A 6,829-nucleotide genomic window follows, 5' to 3' on the forward strand; every position below is an offset into this window, starting at 1 on the left:
GTGGCTTGGAAGGATGTCAGAACTTGATCTTGAAGTGTGTGTGCCAGGGCATTAAATACGGAGTCATACTGAGCGTTCCACCTCTGTGTGTACAGCCTTTCCTCACATGAGCTTTACATTTGGGTCCCTCTTGGGAAAGGAACTTCATGAGTCCCTTCCAGGCATCCTGTCTTAGTGCCTAGCAGTTTATTTCCCTGCATATCATTAGTAGAGGTGCACTTCTTTAGGCAGGCTATGGTAATATTTGGCCCTAGATAATGTTCTGATTGAAAGAGAAAAGGAAAAAGGCAATAATGGTTAGGGTAGTTTTTCCAACATGTCCATCTCCATGGGAGATTCTGTACAGTGTTCAGAATCCATTTATAAATAAGCATTAAAGAAGCTGAAACAAGTGCTTGCTTCAGAAGCATGTATACTAAAATTGGGATGATATAGAGAAGAATAGCATGGCCCTTGCCATGCAAATTTGTGAAGCATTCCATACTTTTATGATACTTTGTTATGTTTTCAGATAGGAGCCTAGCATGACATGACTGTCCTTTGAGAGAACCAGCAACTGACTGAAACAGATGCCAAACATTGGACTGAGCACAGAAACTCTTTTTTTTTTTTAAATTGAATATTGTCTTCATTTACATTGCCAATGGTAAAACCTTTGCCAATTTCCCCCCTCCCCAAAGACCCCAACCCCTTCTCCCTCCCCCTGCCTCCATGTATATGACCCTCCACCCAGCACACTCCCACCTCCCTTGATTTCCCTTTGTTGGGGCCCCTGTTGAGGCCTGACCAAGGACCACTCCTCCCACTGATGCCCGACAAGACCTTCCTCTGCTACATTTTTGGCTGGAACCATGTGTACCCTCTGGTTGATGGTTCAGTCCCTGGGAGTCTTGGGGCATCTGGGTGGCCAAAATCATTGTTCTTCCCATGGGGCTGTAAACCCCTTCAGCTCCTTCAGACCACCTTCCAGCTCCTCTATTGGGGATCCCATGTCCAGTCCAATAGTTGGTTGCTAGCATCTGCCTCTATATTTGTAAGGCTCTGGTAGGGCCCCTCTGGAGACAACCATGGCATGCTCCTTTTGGTATACACTTCTTGTCATCCATAGTAGTGTTGGGGTTTGTTGACTGTTTATAAGATGAATCCCCAAGTAGGGCAGTCTCTGGGTGGCCTTTATTTCGGTCTCTGCTCCACACATTGTCTCCCTTATTGCTCGCACAGGGACTCTTATGGAGAGCTGACAGAAGGCTTGAGAGTCCTGAAGGGGAAAGGAATTCCACAGGAAGACCAACTATCCTGGACCCTTGGGATCTCTCAGAAACTAAACCATTAACCAAAGATCATACACGAGCTGGTCCTAGCCTCCCCCTGCCACCCCTGCCACTCCTGCTACCTCTGACCCCTGCACATATATAGCAGATATGCTGCTTGGTCTTCATGTGATACCTCAAACAGCTAGAGCAGGGGCTATCTTTAAAACTATTGCAGGTCTGTGGAATCTGTTCCCCTTGCTGGGCTGCCTTGTCTGGCCTCAGTGGGAGAGGATTCACCTAACCCTGGAGAGACTTCTTGTGCCAGGGTCAGGGGATACCCAGAAAGGGCTTCCACCATCTCAGAGGAGAAGGGGCGAAGATGGGGGAGGGACTGTTTGAGGGAGGAATTGGAGACAGCAACCAGGATGTAAAGTGAATAAATAAATTAATTAATGGGGAAAATGAAGCTGAAATAATTTCCTTCTTTAATTTTTAAAGAGTAAATTTTTGAGGAGAACCTACATCTGAAAAGAATGTATGTAGTAAAATAAATTTTATTTTATCTTCTGTTTTTTATTAATATGTATTCATTGCATGTTTTAATGAGGCATATTGTATTATTTTCATATACTGTATATCACACACTGCTCAAAACCAATTTTTCTTCATGCTCAACCTCCCACCTCATTCTCTGTATGTTAGTATTCTGTGTTCAAGTGAGTTCAGTTAGTTACTGGCTTTGTAACTAACTTTTGAGCCAGGGTTTTTACTAAATATTTATGGCTAGTCTGGAACTCATTATGTAACCCAGTCTGGCAATGGATTCCTTTGCTTTGAATTCAGGTATATACTACCAAGGCCTGGTTGCATTATTTAGTTAATTACTAATTTAAGGAAATTTCATTTAAATATATCTTATTTACTTTTGAAAATTTAATACATGAGTACTGTACTTATATTATTCCCCCTTTCTCTCTTTTTAAAAAAATCTTTTCATCAACCATTCTCTATTCCTCTAGTTTACTGCTGCATATATGTATATGTGTATATGTGTATATATGCATATACATCTCTATATCTATCTATCTATCTCTATCTCTATCTCTATCTCTATTTCTATCTCTATCTCTATCTCTATCTCTATCTCTCTATCTCCATCTCCATCTCTCTCCATCTCAATCCATATCTATCTGTATCTATATCTATCTGTATCTATATCTATCTATCTCTATATATGTATATGATATTTGTGGCTGACCACTTGTTACTATCAGGGGTGTCCTTGGAGAAGACTAATTTCATGTTAATCAGCAATTATAGCCTGTAGTAGTTCTATGGGTCTAGGGATGGGTCTCTATAACATTTTCCCACCCACTTTGGCATGTCAATTGGTGTTATTATTTAATAGCCATATTGTTGAGATTTCATGGACACTTTTCAAAAGTTATTATTTTTTTACTTATTTATTTTATATCCCACTCACTGCCCCCTTCATGTCACCCCCTCCTAAAAAGCCCCTTCATTCACCTTCTCCTTCTCTTCTGAACAGGTGGGCCCCCCCTGGGTATTCTTCAACTATGGAATCTTGGTCATAAGTTGAGTTGGTTACTGGTTGACTATTCCCTCAGTCTCTGCTCCATCTCCATTCTCTGTATTTGTTGTAGACTCGATAAGTTTTGGGTCAAAGGTTTTGTGGTTGGGTTGGTGTCCCTATTTCTCCCCTGGGGATCCTACTTGGTCACATGAGGTAGCTTCCCCAGGATCCATATCCCCAGTGTTGTGAGTCATAGTTAAGGATATCTCCATTGATTCTTGGGTGTCTCCTATATCCCATGTCTCTCTGTCTCTTTTTGGAGATGCCCCCATTCTCTCCCCTGCCCCACACCATCAGTTGCAGATTTCTATCCATTCTCATGGCCATCTGGCCATTCCCCGTGATCCTTAACCTCTTCTGTCTCCATCCCACTCCCTGTACTTCCCTCTCAATCTCCTCTCTCATCAGGTTTTCTCTCCATTTGCGTTCCCTAACAATTCCATTCTTGCTTCCAAGTGAGACTCAAGACCTCCTTCTTGCTATGGACACAATTTTTGATGACTTAATAGTAGTACTTCCATATGCAGTCTCAACCAACATTATAATGTTTAATTGTTAACCTAGATGTGAGTTTAGATTCTACTTTTAAAATAAAAGATGTTTTTCAGTTGATATTTACTGCTTCATACTGAGCATTTCCTCAGTAAGCAAACATTAAGTTTACTTAGAAGAATAAGGATATGTTTATATTAAAAAATTATTGTTTATGTTTGGCAGTTAACTGCAGGTTTAAAAAGTTAATAATATGTTTGTTGGAAAAGTTATAAATCATCTTTTCTTAATTTCTGGCAATGAGAGTTCAAGTGGAACATTTTGTACCAAGACAAAGCTGTTCATCATGCAGCTGTCTCTCAGTTGATACCCCAGGATGTGTGGTAGAAACAATGGACCAGAAGATTCCATCATTGTTGTTTCAGTTTTATGAATGCTGCTGGGAAAATTAGAAGAGGAATAAGGGAAGAAGAAAATATGATGCTTTTGTTTATGAGATAACTTGAAAGCTTTTTTCTAGATTGACACATTTATAATACTTTGTTTTTATGCTCTAGTGGCTATTTAATCTATTATGTCAGTATCCAAACATAATTTATGTAATATTTTTCCTTTAAGGATTTGTTAATGATGACAGAAATTTATAGATTCATGAAATTTTATAAAATAAGTTTTGCAAAGTCTTTTAAAGTCATTGCCTTTTCATTTTCCTATAGTCTATGCATCTTAGTTTATATAAGAATAAATATTTTAAAATTATCCATTGTATTTTTACTCTTGATGATTGTGTTGTTACCATGCATGCTTTCACTTCACTTTACAAAGGTTATATTCATATCTAGTAAAACAAAATGTATTACATTTTTCTAGGGGATATTTTTTGATCTATGAGATTTTTTTTTGTGATTTTTTAAAAAATTTTTGGTTCCTAAGACCAATGGATTTCTTCTATCCTATAAAAGTAATAAAGCCATGAATTTAAGCATGGAGGCATGAATTAGCAGTTCTTGCATACTTTCTTGGTAAATAAAGAGGGTTAGCTCCCATTTTTAGATTCACAGTCTAATGTTTTTTTAAACTATATTTACATATTGTTAGGCCTGTGATAAGTTTTGGGTTAATTGTTAATAGAATGAGAGGGATAATATGGAGAGTTATGAGTGCAAGTTCTCGTGTGTGTGAGGGTTGGAGGTTATTTACATGGTTGGTTAGTTTTCCTCGTTGAGTTGTAATAATTATATATATTGAGTACATACCTGTAATAATAATACTAATTCCTATAAGGATTATAGAGAAGTTTGATCAAGAGAAAATGATATTGTGATGAAAAACTCCCCAATAAGATTGATTGATGGTGGAAGAGCAAAGTTGGCTAGGCTTGCAATTAGTCATGAGGTTGCTATAAGTGGGAAGATTATTTGTAGGCCTCGAGCTATAATTATAGTTTGGCTGTGGATACGTTTGTAGTTTGAGTTTGCTAGACAGAATAGTAATGATGAGGTCAATCCGTGTGCGATTATTAATATTGTGGCTCCTATGAAGCTTCAGGGAGTTTGAATTATAATAGATGCAATAACTAGGGCTATATGGCTGGCTGAAGAATATGCAATTAGTGATTTTAGGTCTGTTTGGTATAGGCAGATAGAGCTTATTATAATTATACCTCATAAAGATAGAAGAATAATAGCTATATATTTGGTTAGAGGGTCTAGGATAATGGAAATTCGTATTATTCCATAGCTTCCTAATTTTAGTAGAATAGCTGATAGAATTATACATCCTGCGATTGGAGCCTCAATGTGGGCCTTTGGAAGTCATAGGTGGACTCCATATAATGGTATTTTAATAAGAAATGATATTATGCATGCTAGTCATATAATATTATTTGATCATGAAGGGTTTAGAGAGTTTGTAGTTAATGATAGAATTATAAAATTGAGTGTGCCTGTGAAATTTTGGATATAAATCAGGGCAATTAGGAGAGGGATGGAGCCAATTAGTGTGTAGAATAAAAAATAAAGTCCTGCATTTAATCGTTCTGTTTGATTTCCCCATCGTGTGATAATGATTAATGTAGGAATTAGGGTGACTTCGAATAGAATGTAAAATATGATTAGTTCAATTGCTGAGAAAGTTATAATTAATAGAATTTGTAGACTAGTAAGTAAAGAAATGTAGAGCTTTTGGTATATATTTTTTTCTTTTTTTTAGGTGATTTTGGCTGGCTATCAGTATTAATGTTAAGAGTCAGGTTGTTAGGATAATTAATGGGGTAGATAGTGGGTCTGAGGAGAATATAAGTGAAAAATTTAAATAATTTTCATCTGTTTGTCATATAATTGATAAGCTGATTAGACTAATTAAAAAGCTGTAGGAGCTTTTGTTTACGTTTGTTCATACTTTTTTTGAACTAGAAAGTCAAGTTAATGGGAGTAATATTAATGATGGAATAATAATTTTTAGCATTGTAATAAGTTGAGGTTTTGTACGTAATCAGTTCCGTATGTATTTGATACTTTAACTAGAAGAACTAATCCTACTGCTGCTTCGCATGCAGCAAATACTAGAATTGTAATTGGGATTGGCATGGATGCTATTGAACTAGAGTTTAAAGTAGCTATAGAGGTCATGATAAATAGAGATAATATTATGCCTTCTAAACATAGGAGTGTAGATATAAGATGAGAACGGAATGGGAGTGTGCCTAGAAGTGAGAAAGTAAAGGCTAGTGTAAGGTTAAGGAAGGCAGATATCATTTTGGTAATTATGAGTGTAGTCATAATCTAATGAGTCGAAATCATTAATTTTGTTTAAACTAATTACCAGTTAGTCCGTTCATTCTAGTCCTTTTTGAGTTCATTCATAAGTTAGTCCTAATGATAGAATAGTTACTAAAATCAACGCTGAAACTATTATTGTTGATGTTTTGGTTGTTTGGATTGCTCATGGAAGGGGAAGAAGTAAGGCGATTTCAAGGTCGAAAAGTAGAAATGTAATAGCTACCAGGAAAAATTTTATTGAAAATGGTAGGTGGGCAGAGCTAGTTGGGTCAAATCTGCATTCGTATGAATTTGCTTTTTCTGTGTATAAGCTCATTTTAGGAAGCCAGAATGCAATTAGAATAAGAATTAAGGATAATATGGTATTATGAGAGATAATAATAAATAAATTGATTACTCTCTTCTGAGGCTATTCAGAGTTTACTAATTGGAAGTCAGTTGTATTATTTATACTAAAAGAGTAAGATCCTCATCAATAGATGGATAGGTATAGGAATAATCATACTATGTCTACGAAGTGTCAGTATCATGCTGCTTCTTCAAATCCGAAGTGGTGTTTAGATGTAAAGTGAAATTTTAGTTGTCGAAGGAGGCAGACAATGAAAAATGTAGATCCAATGATTACGTGAAGTCCATGAAATCCTGTTGCTATGAAGAATGTAGATCCGTAAATTCCATCTGAGATGGAGAATGGGGTTTCAAAGTATTCT

At 36.7% G+C, this 6,829-nt stretch overlaps 1 pseudogene; it reads left to right on the forward strand.

Annotated features, from left to right (window-relative positions):
• Positions 1–391: 391 nt before the first annotated feature.
• LOC127693101 (uncharacterized) lies at positions 392–488 on the forward strand (annotated as a pseudogene).
• The last annotated feature ends 6,341 nt before the right edge of the window (positions 489–6,829 follow it).

Source organism: Apodemus sylvaticus, chromosome 9 (genome assembly GCF_947179515.1).
Source record: "Apodemus sylvaticus chromosome 9, mApoSyl1.1, whole genome shotgun sequence".
NCBI classification, from domain to species: Eukaryota; Metazoa; Chordata; class Mammalia; order Rodentia; family Muridae; genus Apodemus; species Apodemus sylvaticus.